Here is a 17,809-nt window from a genome sequence, read left to right as displayed (position 1 = left end):
GGAAGCAATCACACAATAGTCACTATCTCTCTACACACAAAAGGTCCAGCAGTAACATTTATGTACCATAACACCATATAGTCTGCAATGAAACTGAAACAACTAACCTGTCACATCAGGACATAGGGGGCTGCTGTGGTCTAACCCAGGGATCCCCAACCCCCAGGCCGTGGACCCGTGACGGAACCCGCGGCCCACCAGGTGGGCAGCCGGGGAGCAAGCGATGCTGCATCTGCCACTCCCCATCGCTCCCCATCGCCCACATGACCACCTGAACTATCACCCCCACCACCCCACCGGTCCGTAGAAAAACTGTCTTCCACGAAACTGGTCCCGGGTGCCAAAAAGGGTGGGGACCACTGGTCTAACCCACCTTCTCCACATTCCAGAAGTCACCCAGACAGCTGATGAACAGCTTAGATACCAGCTACGGAGAAACTCAAGAAACACTCTGTCACTTCCAAAACTAAATATGAAACTCCTTATACCAGTGAATGACAAGATACATAAATCCTTGAAGAGTCAGAAGATAAGTCTGCTCAAGTCTGTTTATCTGCCAAGGTAACTACAGTATTCACCTTGAACAAATGATTTAACCTCAGTTTTCTCATCTGTAAAATAGGGATAATATTAGTACCTATGTTATCAGGTTGCTCTAAGGATCCGATGATACAAAGCACGCAACACGCGAAGTACCATGCCTTGTATAAGTTAAGCACTGAAGAAATAGAAGTTATTACTCATAAATGTTCTTATTATTACTACATTTTACCTGCTGATGATAAAGGGAGAGAATTTGTATTACCTTTGAGAAGCATTACACTTACTTCAGCAAAAAAAAAAAAAATCTGAAACATTAGCCTGGTTAATAAAAATCACATTTGTTACTGAGTAAACCTAATCACACGTCAATGTAAAACAAAAATAAGAGCTTTCCCTTTTCACTTTATCAGGAGGCAAGGAAGAAAAGTTGGACTAAAAATTTAAATTTAGCTGCCCCGAAGGTCTGGATGTTCAGGACAGGAAATTATTTCAAAGCAAACCCATGCTGTTTCATTTTTACACCCTCTTTGGCCTGCTCATCCACCTGGCAAACATAAATCTTTCATGAATTAGTCCAAGTAAATCTACATGAACTTCAGGAAATAAATAGGCTGGAAATAAGTGACTGAAAAAAGTAACTGCCAGTATGAAAAAAGTAGCCTATATATGTATGAGAATGTTTTATAAATCATATGAAGGGTTAATGTTCACTTTTTACTGACATATTCTATCTAGGTGGCATCATATCTATCAAGATTGATGATTCCCCCTTTCTTTCCAATGTTTATGCATCTTCTTTTTTCCTATTTGCATTGGCTAGAACTACTGGAACAATGTTAATAATAGCAATCACTGGTACTCCTAACTTTAAATGAGAACTGTTTTGAGTAATGGCAGCAATAATGCTGACTTCTGTGTTATGTTAAAGAAGTATAAAGAAATTCCTACTTTATTAAAAGTTGTTTCTTTTTAAAAAAAACCTCAGAATTGATGGTTAATTTTTATTGAATTCTTTCCCAGCTTCTAGGGAAATGATCATTTTTCTCTTTTGTACTTTTAAAAGTATGTACTAAAAATATTTAGTATTGGGCTTCCCTGGTGGCGCAGTGGTTGGGAGTCTGCCTGCCGATGCAGGGCGCACGGGTTTGTGCCCCGGTCCAGGAGGATCCCGTGAGCCGTGGCCGCTGGGCCTGCGTGCTCCGCAACGGGAGAGGCCGCAGCAGTGGAGGGCCCGTGTACCGCAAAAAAAAAATTTACTATTTAGTATTTCCTGATACTGTACTCTTCTTACACTCCTGGGATGAAAGCAACTTGGTCATCATGCGTTATTCTTCTAACGTATGGCTGAGTTACAGTTGCTAATATTGAGGATTTCTGATTTTTGTATTTTGAGAATGTCTAGAGGTTTTTTTTTGTGCTTTGGCAGAATTAGGTGTTAATATAATATTTTAAAAAACAATTTATAAAATCTATGTTCCTGAACAGTTAAAAAGCATTGTAGTTATAATGTTACTTAGAAAGTTGCCTGGGCCTACTAGTGTTTTCTGCAGATGAGGTTTTCAAGTTTATCTGCATACAATTTAGCAATGTGACCTCTTACGTTTAAATTTCTAAATATCTGTGACTCATTCTCGTATTCTGTGTATGTCCATACATATACGTGATATTTGTGCTTCCTCCTTTTGTTCATGATTGGGTTCAACAGGAGTTTATCTGTTTAATATTTTTACCAATATCCTCCCCCCAAAAACAAAAGCAAAACAAAACAAAACAAAAACCTCTTGGATTTATCAGCACCTCCATGTATTTTCTAATTCATCAATTTCTGCTTTTATATTTGTTCATTCTTTCTGCTTTCTTTCCATTTATTTTATTATTTTGTTAACTTCTTGGGCTGAATTCTTTTATTTTCATTCTTTTCTTGCTTAGTAATTTGTTTACATCTATGAATTTTCCTGAGTACTGTTTTAATCATATCCCATAGGTACTAATACACAGAATTCTGATTATCAATACTTTCTAGTTGATTTGGATTTTATTTTTTTATTTCTCCTTTGACCCAAGAGTTATTTAATTTTTTCAGATGGTAGAGTTTTATGCTTCCCTTCGTTTTAGTGCTAGTTAAGAATAAGGAGCATTGGGAATTCCCTGGCGGTCCAGTGGTTAGGACTCCGTGCTTCCACTGCCTGGGGCCCAGGTCCAATCCCTGGTCAGGGAATTAAGATCCCACAAAAAAATAAAAATAAAAAAGAATAAGGAGCATACTGGTGTCTGAGTGATTCTCTGGGCCCAACAAAGGAACCAAGTTTCCAGAGCTCTGAAGACAAGGGGTAACACCCCAAAATATGGACTTATTTTCCATTCCACCTTCATTGGCCTAGCAGCTACCAAGAACAAAGGCTGCATCTCCAGATACCTAGTAAACAAATGCAGTACTGCTTCATGAACTGATTGCTTCTCTGAGGTGCCCACAAGCATATCTGGGGAGAAGCTTCATGAATAAGTCGAGGAACGGCTGTCTTATGAGACTGGAGAGATTCCACAAAAGAATGGATGTCATGAAGGAGGCAATGGTTCAGGCAGAGAATAGATGCTGAGATTACAAGGAAGCTGGAGAAACAGAAGAAACACTTGAAGAAGGAAAAGAGAAACAGCTGGCTGCAACTGCCCTCACATCTTGAGAAAACAGCAGCAGTGCAGAGGAGTGTGAGGAAGGACAAAGGTGCTGAGACCTTGCTGAGAGCCCAGAGAGCTGACTGCAGCACACACTCATCCCCTGGGCAAGTCCTCGGCTGCCTCCCAGGAGTGTAAGACCCCAAATGAAGAAAAGCAAAAGCCCCAGTAGGCTCCTCAGGAGAATGGAATGGAAGACCCATCTCTTTCTCCAAACCCAAGAAAAAGAAATCAAGAAGCTGGTTAGCAGTGACCTTGAAGAGACAGCTAGCAGTGGAAGTCTTCCCAAGAGGAAGAAATCGTTCCCCAAAGAGGAACCAGTTAGTGACCCTGAAGTCAGAAACAAGAGTGCCCCCAAGAAAAAGAGGAAATTCTCTTCCAAGGAGCAGCCACTCAGCCGTGGACCTTTAGAGTCTGCTGGCAGCAAGAAGAGCAGCTCTAAGGAAAAGTTCTAAAAGCTATCCCAGGAAGATCAGAATGGACACTTCCCTGGTGGGGCATGACCCACAGAGATATTTCTCAACCCATCCTCTATATCCTAATAAAAACAAATTCACAAGGAAAAAAGAAAAAGAAGGAGCATAATCTGCATATATTTCTGATTTTGGATTTGACTGAGTTTTTATTTGGGGACTAACAGATATTCCTGGGAAAGAGTATTCGTTGTTTCCAGGGTATGTTGTTAGTTGTATCATATATCATGCTATTAACATTCACTATGTTATTACTTATTTCGTTTGCTTTCTCTATCTACCAAGAGCTGGAAGAGATGAATCAAAATCTCCTACTATCTTCTTATTTGTTTCTCCTTGTATTTATTTTATAAATTTTAAAGCTGTGTTATTTGATACAGAGATTCATGATCACTAGACTGTCACTCTTTATCATTAGGGAATATAACTCAATTGATGCTTTTTGTCTTGAATTCAACCTTGTCTGACACTAATACCTGGACTCCATTTTTTTGGATGTGAACTTGCTGGTTAAGTCTTTACCCATCATTTTACTCTCAGGTTTTCTGAGGCACTGTTTTAGATCACAGGTCAGCAAACACTGGCTTATAAGACAAATTTGGCCCACTGCCTGTTTTTGTAAATAAAGTTTTATTGGAAGGCTGTCCTGTTCATTCATTTACACGTTGTATATGACTGCTTTCATGCTGTAACAGTAGAACTAGTAGTTGTACCACAAAGCCTAAAATATTTACTAAATTATTATTTGTTGGTCCCATTTTTAGATGCATCTCTTAACAGGTTTGACTTTTTTGCTCCAATTTGAGTCATTTTCTTTTAATAAATGAGTTCATCCAATTAATAATTTTGTATTTACTTACATGACAAATGTTTCATCTTAATTTTATTACCTTATTTTTTGTATTGTTTTTAGCTTTCAATTCTATCTTTTTATTACATATTTCACTATACAGTCTATTTTCTTAGAAGATTTATAGTCTGTGTCCTTTAAATAACATTTCTTTACTCCAAACTAAGAAAATTAGTATATTTAGCATTATTGTGATTAATCTCATGTTATGAATGAGAAAAATTTCCGTTTTTGTTAACTACCTACCCATTCCAACTCAGTGTTTCTTCCTTAGATTATTATTTCTACATTGCTATAGCTTATGACATTTTAATGTTTGTCCTACATTTAAAATTATTCGATGCTAATCACTACTCTTTTAACTTCGTTTTCAATTCATCTCTTGATTCAATAGTTGATAAAATATTTACCTCCCTTTTCCACATTCCCCACCAAGGACTGACTTATGGAAAATAAGCCATGGTTTTTGTTTAAAAATATATGTCAACTGAAATTATACTTAAACTATAGCTTGCCTGGACATAAGTCTTGGATCATATTTTTTTCTTTTCTGTCTATTGACTTTGTATAATTTTTTTCCATGTCTCCTAGAATGAAAAAGCCTGAGGCCAGCCTCTTTTATTGGAGGTTTGATTTTTTTCCCCCCACTTTAACCTAACAATAAAAGTCTTTATGGGAATTCCCTGGCGATCCAGTGGTTAGGACTCAGCACTCTCACTGCCGGGGCCAGGGTTCAATCCCTGGTCAGGGTATTAAGATGCCGTAAGCCACGTGGTGTGGCCAAAAATTAAAAAAAAAATTTTTTTAAGTCTCTATATTTAAATACTAGAAGCCATTCTAGAATTTCGTCTTTTATTGTGGGAAACTCTTCCTTAGTATCTTGAATTTTTTTTTCTACTTCATTTATTCTATTGTATCCTTCAGGGGTACCAATTATTGGTATGCTAGATTTACTGTCTTCCATATCTGTCTGTCTCTAGTCTTTATTTTTCGTTTATTTATTTATTTGCGGTATGCGGGCCTCTCACTGTTGTGGCCTCTCCCGTTGAGAAGCACAGGCTCCAGACGGCCATGGCTCACGGGCCCAGCCGCTCCGCGGCATGTGGGATCTTCCCGGACTGGGGCACGAACCCGTGTCCCCTGCATCGGCAGGCGGACTCTCAACCACTGAGCCACCAGGGAAGCCCTCTAGTCTTTATTTTTACTTTTTCCATTTTGGATTGTTCAAATTTCTCAAGCTCACCTCCATTATCATCAGCTATAGTGTATATGTGTTGCTTTGAAAGTGACCTTCATTTCTACAATGACTATATTTTCCTCTTTTATTTCATACCCTGGTTCCCTGAGCTCACTCTTATATCTTATTTATTTCTTGAGCTTTTGTATCTCATCTTTAAACTCCTGTTTCAGAGGAGCCATGTCTCACCCCCAACTCTGCACACCACCTCCCAGCATAAGGAACTATTTATTCATAATTTTCACTTTCTCTGTTCTTTCTGAAAATGATCATCTCCAACACTCCTCCCTTAAGGCTTGACTCAATGTTGGATTAGTCTCCCCAACTCGCAGGGGCCCACATGGCATAGATTAGGGGATGATAATTTAGGCTTTATTTCTGTTCAGTTGACCAGATCAGCAGCTATATGGCTGCATGCTGCCAGTTTCTCCTCTACTCTCAACTTCTTGCAAAAATAGTACGACTCTACGGTTTGTTATTCAACCCCACCTCTCCTGCCACTCAGGGAGCACAATGTATATACCAACTTTGACATTCCTAGTAAGGGGATCACTAGTTTCATCCTCATGGTGTGTCACCTACTTGGGAGGAAGCTGCTCCCCCCACTTTGCTTGAGTTCTACAGAGGAAATCATCCTCTCCTTGCATCCTCTCTTGCCCTGGTTCCATTCCCACTGCACTTAAATAGCACTAATTCATATATTCTGATTACAAGGTTTTTTTTTAGTTATCAAAGATTGAGTTTTTCTTCTGTTTCTCATTCTCCTTATTCTTTTTAGTTGGTTTAGACAACAGAGATGTCAGTATTCTGACATCATTAACCAGAAGTATCTTTTAAAATTCTGTATAGTAAAATGTACCAAAATAAAATCAAAATCATAAAACAAATTATCTAAGTTTTACAACAAACATATTCCTTACGTTATTTTCTGTTTATTTTAAAGAATCAACATGTCATTAAAGAAGTTACTAAACTTGATTCATTTTCACTATGTCAAATCCATGTGATTCTAGCTTTAATGACAAGTATTTATTTATTAAACACTGATGGCAAGTCCATCATTTTCGGAGAAGCTATAGAGGATATTAATAGTAAAAGACATAATTTTTTCCCTGAAAAGATTATAATCTATGCAATGAGAGGCACTCAATAGAAAGGACGTGAATAACTGGAGGACTTCACCCAGAGCTCTGAGCACCCAGGCGCCTCTGGTCTCACTAAGCCCAAGGATAGGCCCTCTGTCCAGAGCAATGGATGTCTTCCTGTTTGTGCCCCCTCCTCCAGCCAGCCCTAGCCTCAGAACACAGCTCAGTTGTCACCACATGCAGATTCCCTAAGGCTGAGTTAGTTACATGCTCCTCTGAGGTACTCTGTGCATTTCCCTGTTTTAACCCTTATCACATTCTACTTTAATTGCCTGTTCTTCCGTTGTTTTCCGTCTTAGGAAATAAGCTCCTAGAGGGATAAACAGCTTTCTGTTCATCATTATATCCCAGAGCTTAGCATAGTGCCCAGAAGTTAATAGCTGCTCAATAAATACATGCTGCCTACATAATAGCTTCTGTAGTACCTCAATTCTAGGTTGTCTACCCAAAACAGGTTACTAGATTCACCCACCAATCATTAATTTTTAAAAATCACTAAATTGGTACTTCAGACAGTCTACACAATAATTTCTAATAGCCATAGCCATATACCAAGAGAAAGTATAATTTAGAAGCTTTAAATTTTTTGAATATTGCAGTACATCTGAGGTAACACCAAACGTTTCATCAAATAGATTCACATAATTTGCTACCCAATGTCTATCTGGCAAATAATGTTTTTTAAAACAATGTAAGGGGCTTCCCTGGTGGCAGTGTTTGAGAATTTGCCTGCTAATGCAGGGGACACAGGTTCAAGCCCTGGTCTGGGAGGATCCCACATGCCGCGGAGCAACTGGGCCCGTGAGCCACAGCTACTGAGCCTGCGTGTCTGGAGCCTGTGCTCCGCAACAAGAGAGGCCGCGATAGTAGTGAGAGGCCCACGCGCCACGATGAAGAATGGCCCCGCTTGCCACAACTAGAGAAAGCCCTCACACAGAAACGAAGACCCAACACAGCAAAAATAAATAAATTAATAAACTCCTACCTCCAACATCTTCTGAATTAAAATCTACCTATTCAACTTCCTCCTAACTCTAAGAATTCATTAATCTATCCAACTGCCCTCTTTCAGCATTTGCCACAAGGTGCCAAAGCTCTTGCTAATGACCTCTATGCCATTACAAATGGGTGTTTAATTGCAATATCTTATAAACAACTTCTCTTCAACCTTAGTTTTTTTTACATCTACCTGTTATTTTTTTTCTATTAATATTTCTTTGATTTTTAACGTATTAAAGTCCTACTAAAAGCCAATTTTCCATCTCCTTTTTGAACAATCACCTACCTGTTCTCCATTTTCAAATCCCTCTTTTAAAAGCCCAATTCAGGGACTTCCCTGGTGGCGCAGTGGTTAAGAATCCACCTGCTAATGCAGGGGACACAGGTTCCATCCCTGGTCCAGGAAGATCCCACATGCCGCGGAGCAACTAAGCCACTGCGCCACAACTACTGAGCCTGCGCTCTAGAGCCCGACAGCTACAACCACTGAAGCCCGCATGCCCTAGAGCAACTACTGAGCCCGAGTGCCTAGAGCCCATGCTCAGCAACAAGGGAAGCCACCACAGTGAGAAGCCTGTGCACCACAACGAAGAAGAGTATAGCTGCTCGCCGCAACTAGAGAAAGCTTGCACGTAGCAACAAAGACCCAATGCAGCCAAAAATAAATTAAATTAATAAAAAAAATTTTTAAGCCCAATTTAATCTTTATACTTATATTTTCAATTCCTTAAGGTATTCAAACTCACTTTATATACCATAAAAGGAAAGAATGTTGGGGGACAATGGCCCTCTACTTTGAAATCTAACTTCCTTCTTAATGAGTATTATTTAATATCAAAACCACTTTGTCTATAGGGACTTCCCTGGCAGTCCAGTGGTTAAGACTGCACTCCCAATGCAGGGGGCACTGGTTCGACCCCTGGTTGGAAAACTAAGATCCTGCATGCCGCGTGGCATGGCCAAAAAAAAATCACTTTGTCTGTAAACTGGAAACTATTCATCTGGTCTTCTCTACATTAACAGGTTTTTCCTTTTAAATTAAAGAAGAAATCATCACAAAAGCGCTAAGGTAGATCTCAGGGGAAGAAAAAAAAAACTATATATTTTTCATTTTTTACGTCTAGCCTCCCACCACTTAAGTTCTTTACCCCTACTGCACCAAAGATGAAGTTCACATGGCCTTCACTCATTGACATTCATTGTAAGATAAAATAAGAGATGAAACATATAATTTATAAAGTCCACATGATCTTAATCAAATGGCTTACAGACCCTAATATTTAAATACAATCCCACTGACTAATCCACTTAGAACTATACCTAAGCTCTACCTTTTAATACACGATGAATATCACTAAAAAAAAATCCTAACCAGACTAAATGTATCACAGCTATAGTACATACTATATTCCGCTGTGGAAATAACTTGTTTAAAATTAGAATACAAACAGATCTATGTTCCCTTAAAGAAGAGAATTAAGGTAATTAAGCACTTAAGAGCAGCAGTAGAATATACACTCTTATTATTACCAAAAAAGCAAAAATAACTTATTACTGAGAATAGACCCACAGAAAGAATATTTTCACAGCAAACATATCCATATACTGAAATTCAAGAGAAGGAAATATGGGTAGGTGTAAAACAACACAAAAAAATCCTTCTTGATATTACATGCTGAGTTTAAAGAAAAATAAATTCCTTTCCACAGTTTCTTTCTTCTGCAAAAACGGAGGAATAAGACATTAGCAGGGAGAAAAGTAAGAAAGATAACCTTTTTTTTTTTCCTGAAGTACCTGTTCATATTTCTTTTTTTTTTTAACATCTTTATTGGAGTATAATTGCTTTACAGTGGTGTGTTAGGTTTCTGCTTTATAACAAAGTGAATCAGTTATACATATACATATGTTCCCATATCTCTTCCCTCTTGTGGAGACAAAAGACCTGTATGCAGAAAATTATAAGACACTGATGGAAGAAATTAAAGATGATACAAATAGATGGAGAGATATACCATGTTCTTGGATTGGAAGAATCAACATTGTGAAAAAGACTCTACTACCCAAAGCAATCTACAGATCCAATACAATCCCTATCAAACTACCACTGGCATTTTTTACAGAACTAGAACAAAAAAATTCACAATTTGTATGGAAACACAAGACTCCGAATAACCAAAGCAATCTTGAGAATGAAAAATGGAGTTGGCGGAATCAGGCTCCCTGACTTCAGACTATACTACAAAGCTACAGTAATCAAGACAGTATGGTACTGGCACAAAAACAGAAATATAGATCAATGGAACAGCATAGAAAGCCCAGAGATAAACCCACGCACATATGGTCACCTTATCTTTGATAAAGGAGGCAAGAATATACAGTGGAGAAAAGAGCCTCTTCAATAAGTGGTGCTGGGAAAAACTGGACAGGTACATGTAAAAGTATGAAATTAGTACACTCCCTAACACCATACACAAAAATAAACTCAAAATGGATTAAAGACCTAAATGTAAGGCCAGACACTATAATACTCTTAGAGGAAAACATAGGCAGAACACTCTATGACATAAATCACAGCAAGATCCTTTCTGACCCACCTCCTAGAGAAATGGAAATAAAAACAAACAAATGGGACCTAGTGAAACTTAAAGCTTTTGCACAGCAAAGGAAACCATAAACAAGACCAAAAGACAACCCTCAGAATGGGAGAAAATATTTGCAAATGAAGCAACTGACAAAGGATTAATCTCCAAAATTTACAAGCAGCTCATGCAGCTCAATAACAAAAAAACAAACAACCCAATCCAAAAATGGGCAGAAGACCTAAATAGACATTTCTCCAAAGATAAGCTTTTAACAAAAGCAACCTACAGCCCTTTCGGTCTTCCAACAGCAACCATAAACCAATTTGCAAAAATTTGAACATTATTCTCTTTGGGACTGCCACTGTATCACCTCCATGTGGAATCTCTGCGTGTCATTACTGTTCTTTTGAGTCTCAAGTTTCAGAAGCACGTTCATTTCACTGCCACAGCATTTTCCCCTAATTGCCATCTGTAATTTTATATTCTACCCCCTTTTAAGAGCCTGGACCTACAACATACCTTACAATTTTTTCTAATCCAACATGAACCTAAATTCTCAGAATGTTAGTTTTCTAATATATTTAATACAAACGAAAAGAATTTTTACTTATCCCAGATCATATAAAGTCTTAAAAAGCATGTCCCCCCTACTTTAAGCTTTTTTTGAAATGAATTTTAATTCAACTTCATGGAGCATAAAAATGCGATACTAAACAGATTATTATTATTATTGATTTTTTTAAAAACCAGCAATATCCCACATATCAATGTGAAAAGTAGTAAAATTAGACTCAGAAATGATAAAAATCTATGAACTGATGTGATTCAAAGAGAAAGATCAGTGAGAAAAACTGTCTATCACCCCAAAATATAAACAATATTCAACATGAAGTTCAAACTTCAACATGAAGTTCAAACAGAAATGATAAAAATCTATCAACTGATGTGATTCAAAGAGAAAGATCAGTGAGAAAAACTGCCTATCACCCCAAAATATAAACAATATTCAACATGAAGTTCAAACTAGAATATTTAAAAATAAATTGCTTATTGAATGTCTATTATGTGCCAAACACTGTGCTCAAACAGCATTGTACAAATAAGTTTGCACTGTGAATTTTAATTAAAATGGCCTTTATGCTAGTCGAATTCTTTACCTAATTTACTAGAAAGGTAAGGATAGCTCATGCAGCAGTTGAGAGCACTTACTGGCTTTAGTGGGCATCAGAGATGGTGCTTCAATCTGGCTCTGCTAATTACTGGGTGTCTGACCTTGGGCAAGTTATTTAGGTTTCAGTTTTCTCAGTTGTAAAGAAAGGATTTACAATAGTATGTACCTCATTGAGTCACTTAGGAGAATTAAATTAGGTATTTCATGTGCATGGTACCTAGCACATACTAATCACTTAATGTTAAGTACTATTAGAAGCAGTAAGTAGTAGTTTATTGGTATTATTTTAATCAAAGACCTGCAGGGCTGAAATGCAGTTTCCAGCTGCTGCTGGTTTTCTGAATGGTACAACATAATTCTCGGTTAAGTCAGGTCCTCCCACCTTCTTGAGGCTAGGGTAACAGAATCCACTGAGACCTGTTTTCTATAATCCATATTAAAAATCTAATATTAAAATATCTTCTACATTCTACAGAACATCTATATTCCTGGTGTTCTGGTGTTCTTAGGATGACAATACTAGCAGAATGAGCAGTGTCTGATTGGGTTACAGCATTTATTAGCTCCAGTTAACAATCCTTTACAACAAATGCTTTCTGAGTTTCTATCCATGCCACAGTCACTCTCAATTGTTACAGAAACCCTATATTGCAGGACAAGAAGAAAGAAAAATTAAGTTGTAGTTACAGTCCTCAAAGTTCTTTTGTTCTAAGAAATCTGAAACCAATGGCCTCTTTGTTGCTAAATTCCAGGTCCACCTTTCCATCCTTATCTCACTTGACCTCTCTGCGGCACCTGACACTTTCTCTTTCTCTCGAAAACTCTCTTTCTGGCCACTCAGTCATGGCTTCTCTTGACCCCAGACTTAAATGTCAATGTTCCCCAAGATGCTCTTAATCTTGTTTTATAGGGATCCAAGATGAAATGCCTACATGGGCCACAGGGGTGGGCCATGGCCAGACTTTGGCAAACTTTGCTTATCTAAAGGCAGCACTCAAACCAGTTCCAACAAGTTGTCACGATTAAAACACACAGGCGCGCGTGGACCCAAGGGTTCCAGATCTTCCAATTTTTCAAAGACAAAAATCCAAATTTTCCCACAAAATCTTTTCCATGTCAGCAGCTCATTTAAACTGTTGAAATACAAGATGCGTGATCTTGAGCAAGTTATTTTACAAATCTGTTTCCTCATCTATAACGTGTCAATGATAAACTCACACACAAAGAGTGAATGTCAGACAAAACATTTTTACAGGCTTTCATTTTAATGTCTGCTCTACATCTACCCCAAGATTAGATTATTCCAAGTTTCAAGCAAATGTATAAAACTGTGAATAGGCATAAATGCATTTTACTGGAGAAGGGGCCAGAAAGATCATCAGATTCCCAAAAAAGACTAAGAACCACTGACTAAACCAAATTTTTCTAATTCTACAACTTCAGCTGTTACCTATACGAGGATGGTTCCCAAATCTACATCCCGTCAACCTACGAAGACCGCTTTTTACCTGCGTAACAGCCTCTGCACTGACTTCTCTCCATCTCCACTGCCACCTCGCTAGTCCAAACCTTCAATCTCTTCTCAGCAGCTGTCTCGCTTGCCCTCCTTCGTTCCACTTTTTGTACAATTCAAATCTTCTAAAATGCAAATAATTTATTTGGCCAAAGGCCTACATAAATGTAAAATGAATCCAAATCCCTTGGCCTAAGTACAAACTCCTTAGGACCTGGTCAGGCTGACCACTCCCTCTCCCATTACAGATTCCTACCCCCTCAATTCCTACAATTTGCAATACAGAATACTCCTTTGTCCTTAGGCATTTATTAGTACTTGCAGGTCCCACCTCCTGGAATGCCTTTCTAACTCCTCCCATTCGCTCAGGGCAGAAATCCCCCCCTGGAAAATGCTAACTGCTTGCCCCTAGGCCAGAATAAGTAGGTTTCCTTCCTCCAGGCTAAACTATCCCTCACCATTCAAAGATGTAAATGTCAGCTTTATTTTTCTTCTCCACTAGACTAAAAACTCCTCAAGGGCAGACAATGTGTCTTTTTATTACAAGGCCCAGGGCTACCACTATAGAAGCTAATCTGTTAAATGAATGAAACACCACTGGCTTCAGCAAATCCTACCGGTCACCTCAGATAAACATCCTACCCTCCCAAGGTGAGCCTATCATAAGCCACAGACTACTCAGCCCTTCAAAGCCATGCAACACACACAGCTGCAGGCAGATAACTTCTAGAGTTTAAAAGGAGCTAGAAGTAAACCCACCTTCTCTGCCCACTGGTGTACTTACCACTCCTTTACATTTACCAACTCAGAGTTCAACGACAGAGAAGAGGCTATCATCAAGCTACTGAAACTTTCTATGAATATACTGCTGATTTTTACTGGCACAAAAATATTTATTTGCCCCATGAAAGTAATTATTATATTGTATCTGTACTCAAATACGTATTAGTATTAATATATGCTGAGTCAAGCACTCATTCACAGTGAAAAATTCACATCGAGAATATTAAAAAATCTTTAAAGGAAAATACTATATAAAGGTCACATGCCAGGCACCACTCTAAAGGCTTTATGTGCAATTCCTCATTTAATCATCACAGCAACCCTATGAAAAAGGTGTTATTATCACCCCCTTTCACAGATGAATAAACTGAGACTTAATGAGAGTAATTTACCCAAGTTACATAGGTAGAATTCAAAGCCAATTTGTCTCCACAGCCCAAGCTTTTAAGCAATACAAAACTATACAACACTGTTAAATGGAAGATCCTGAAATTATGCGGTATGCACATACAATCACAAAATAGGGAAAAACACACACACACACAAAATGTTAACAATGGTTATCTCCTGAATGGGATGAATATGAGCAAATATTACCTTTAGTCAGAAAAAAAGCAAACAAATGAGAAATAGTATAGACGGTGCTAATAGAAAAGTAGAGTGGGCTAGGGGAATTAGGAGCCAAGCACATGGGCTATCTCATCTAATCTTTACAACAAAAAGAAGTTATTTCTGTTCTATAGATAAAGGCTGAGAACCTGCCCAGTGGAAGAACTGGGATCAGAACCCAAGGCCCAGCCCAAATACGGCTGACGGCAGGATACTATGCTACAAATAAAATGCAACCAAAAAGCTGTCTTAAAACCAAGTCACATTCTGGGAAAGAATCAGAACCAAGTAGCCTGGCATCTTAAGTGCAAGGAGGGGAAAAAAGGGAGACCTAAGGTTTTCATTTTAAGCTGATCAAAAGTAACTCTGCAAGTGTCCCCAAAAAGCCAGGACCAGCCATTACAGTCAGGGTTCTGGAATAAACTCATACCTAAAGGAAGTGGGGAGGAGACTCCACTGCTGTTTGTTTTGCAAAGCACAGAGTCGCATTAGCATAAGTTAAATGGACTTGGATGGGACACCATTGTATAGGCAGTGGAGTAGCTCCACTGGGGACAATTTGCTGCCTCCACCCCAGTCTCACCAATTTATCCATTGTTTACAAGTTACCAGGTGTGTGTGGGGAGACACGGAGTGCTACCTGTCTCGGAATATTGCTGTTAACTGTATTCACATACAAATACCTCTCATTATCAATAACTACTGTTCCAAAGCTGGATAGTGAGAGCTACTAACCCTGGGGAAACATTTCAGGTAAGAATGAATGGATCAGCATTTTTTTTTGAAATGACATGTTTAATTTTGGGTGCTCTGACTTGGAAATTTTTAAATCCATCTAAACTATAATTTCATTTCTCTAAAAATAGTACTAACATTACTCACTGAGAAAAATGGTTGGGGTAGGGTATACAAATTTCCTTACACAATCTTTTGGAGGAAAGAAAACGATTACTTCAGACTTATAAATGAAAATTAAACATCTGTTTTTGAAACTAAATATTTAACAGTGAAAAAGTATATTACCTTAGCAACTTAAAATTCATTTAATTTTGCCTTGAAAGTCTTTTCTTAGTTTCACATACAATGTATTTGAAAACCACCATTCCTTCAAAAATAAAGTAGCCCATGGGGTGATTAGATCAGAAAAGATGTGTAGGCCGGGGAGTTCAAAACTTTTGGGATTTGTTCATATACAGATTTTGAAAGTCTGGGAATATGATGCCAACAATATACCTTAAAAATATCAAATTATGAGGCAAAGAGATTTTTTTAAACCTTAAAATGTCCTAAGAGGCTCATAGACTGATTTCTTCCATCCAATATGCTCCAAAAATAAGGACAAGCTATAACAGAAGTAATAATTTTGGGTACACAGTATATGAAAACATCAAAATCAATAAGCAATTTCAATTAATCAATAAAGTTAAACAACCATTAAATGTAATTTGCATTTTTGTAAGAAATCCATACAATCTCAAATATCAAGCCTTTCTTAAGTAAAATACTAAATGGCTGGATGGCTGTCATTGTGGAGAAACAGAAGGAGTTTTATTTTAGGCAGACAAAAGGAAAAGAAGCCACACTTACTAAGAATCACAGAAGGAATCTCACTTCCACGCCTAACAGAAGTCAGCACTGACCAAGTCCTGGGTTACCCCTTGCCCTCTGCAAGTACCACCTTGTCCCTGGGTAACAGTGTTCTGGGTGGGTGGGGGAGGAGGGATGAGCAGTCAGAATGTGGAACACCTCTGCCAGCCAACTCCAGCCTGCTACCAGGCAGGACACACATACCTACACACAACCTCCTGTCCTAGGTCTGCTAAAAAAAAAGCTGGGAAGAAAAGGGCGAATGAAAGAGGAAAAATCACCTCTCCAAACATGCCCACGCTGGGAGCTGGGAGTGGGGGGCAGGGCACATTAACATTTCGACTTCCACACTAAAGAACACCAGGAGGTTAAGTGTAGCCACAGGAAACATCCCATCCCCGAAAACCAGGAAATCTAGATTTGGAAATTTAAGTTTTCGATTTCTTTTTCTTTTTTTTTTTTTAACTTTCAAAACTCACAGCACCAAAATATAGCTAAAATTGGATCCGTTTAAACAGAGAGAGAGAGAGAAAAAAAAAAAACCCATACTCAAACCACACCGTGTCAGCTATGTTCTGTCCCCCGAGGACTCTTCCACAGACCCTTCTGAGTTGTGGCAATAACAAGTTTCCTTAAAATGCCCATTTTTCTATTTCTAGGGTCGAACCTAAGAGTATCACAGAAATCCAAATAGCTGTTATCAGAATAAATAAACGACTGATTCTTAAACTGCAGACTTTGTTTCAGGAGCTGCCCTGCCCACCTCCACTCCCTCCTCATTCTTAATGCTTCCCAGCAGGGTCCGTCCTGAGAACCTGGGTCTCCCTCTTGGGTCCCGTCCCCGCGCTTGTTTTCCCGGACATTGACCAAATAGGACAGGAAACTCCTCCATCTGGGGGCTGCTCGAGACATCCAGCCCCCTCTCACTGACAGGCTCCTCACCGCTCCCTACCTCTTTCCCTCAGCAAGGCTGTCCAGAAAAGGGGGCTCGAGACCCAAAGGAGCCAGGGATGGGAGGAGGGTGGGTGCTCAATCTGAACATAACACCCCCGGTTTCCGGGGTGAGGGCTAAAAAAGCGATTAGGAAAGCCTGCCCCGTAGAAATACCACCTGAATTTACCTCCTCCCTTCCCACTGCAACAAGCCCAGTCACTAACTAATAAGCTAAGACAAATCCCTGGAAAACTTTTGCAAACGGGCCGAGCGGGCCCTCTCCCCAGCCGGGGGGCTCCCGGGGAAGGGGCTGGAGTCTGCAGCCCTGGAAGGGCTCGCCGGGGAGCGGGCGAGGGGTGCAGGGGCGGAGTACCTTCCACGGACAGGAACTGGCAAAGAGTTTCAAAATAGCCGAGTGCTCTCCCCCACGCCCTCGGGGGTCGCGAGCGCTAGGACCGGGGCTCCCCGAAAGGAGACCAGCCCCCAATTCGGGCCTAAAAGGAAACTTTCCGGGCCGCGGCTGCACCTGACTCTTCACCACCCCTTCACCCCACCCCACGCCCGCCAGGCCGCCCGCCCCGCCCCGGCCTGACCGCCCGGAGCGCAGAGGAGGGGGAGAAATAAATTCAACTATTACCGGAATCGGGGGTGGGGGGCGTCGGCGAGAGAGCGGGGGAGGGGGGCGGCTGGGCGCCCATTCCCCGCTCCTAG

The sequence above is a fragment of the Grampus griseus genome, assembly GCF_964374135.1.
Source record: "Grampus griseus genome assembly, chromosome: 7".
NCBI classification, from domain to species: Eukaryota; Metazoa; Chordata; class Mammalia; order Artiodactyla; family Delphinidae; genus Grampus; species Grampus griseus.
The sequence above is the reverse complement of the archived record's forward strand: the minus strand, read 5'-3'. Positions refer to the sequence as shown.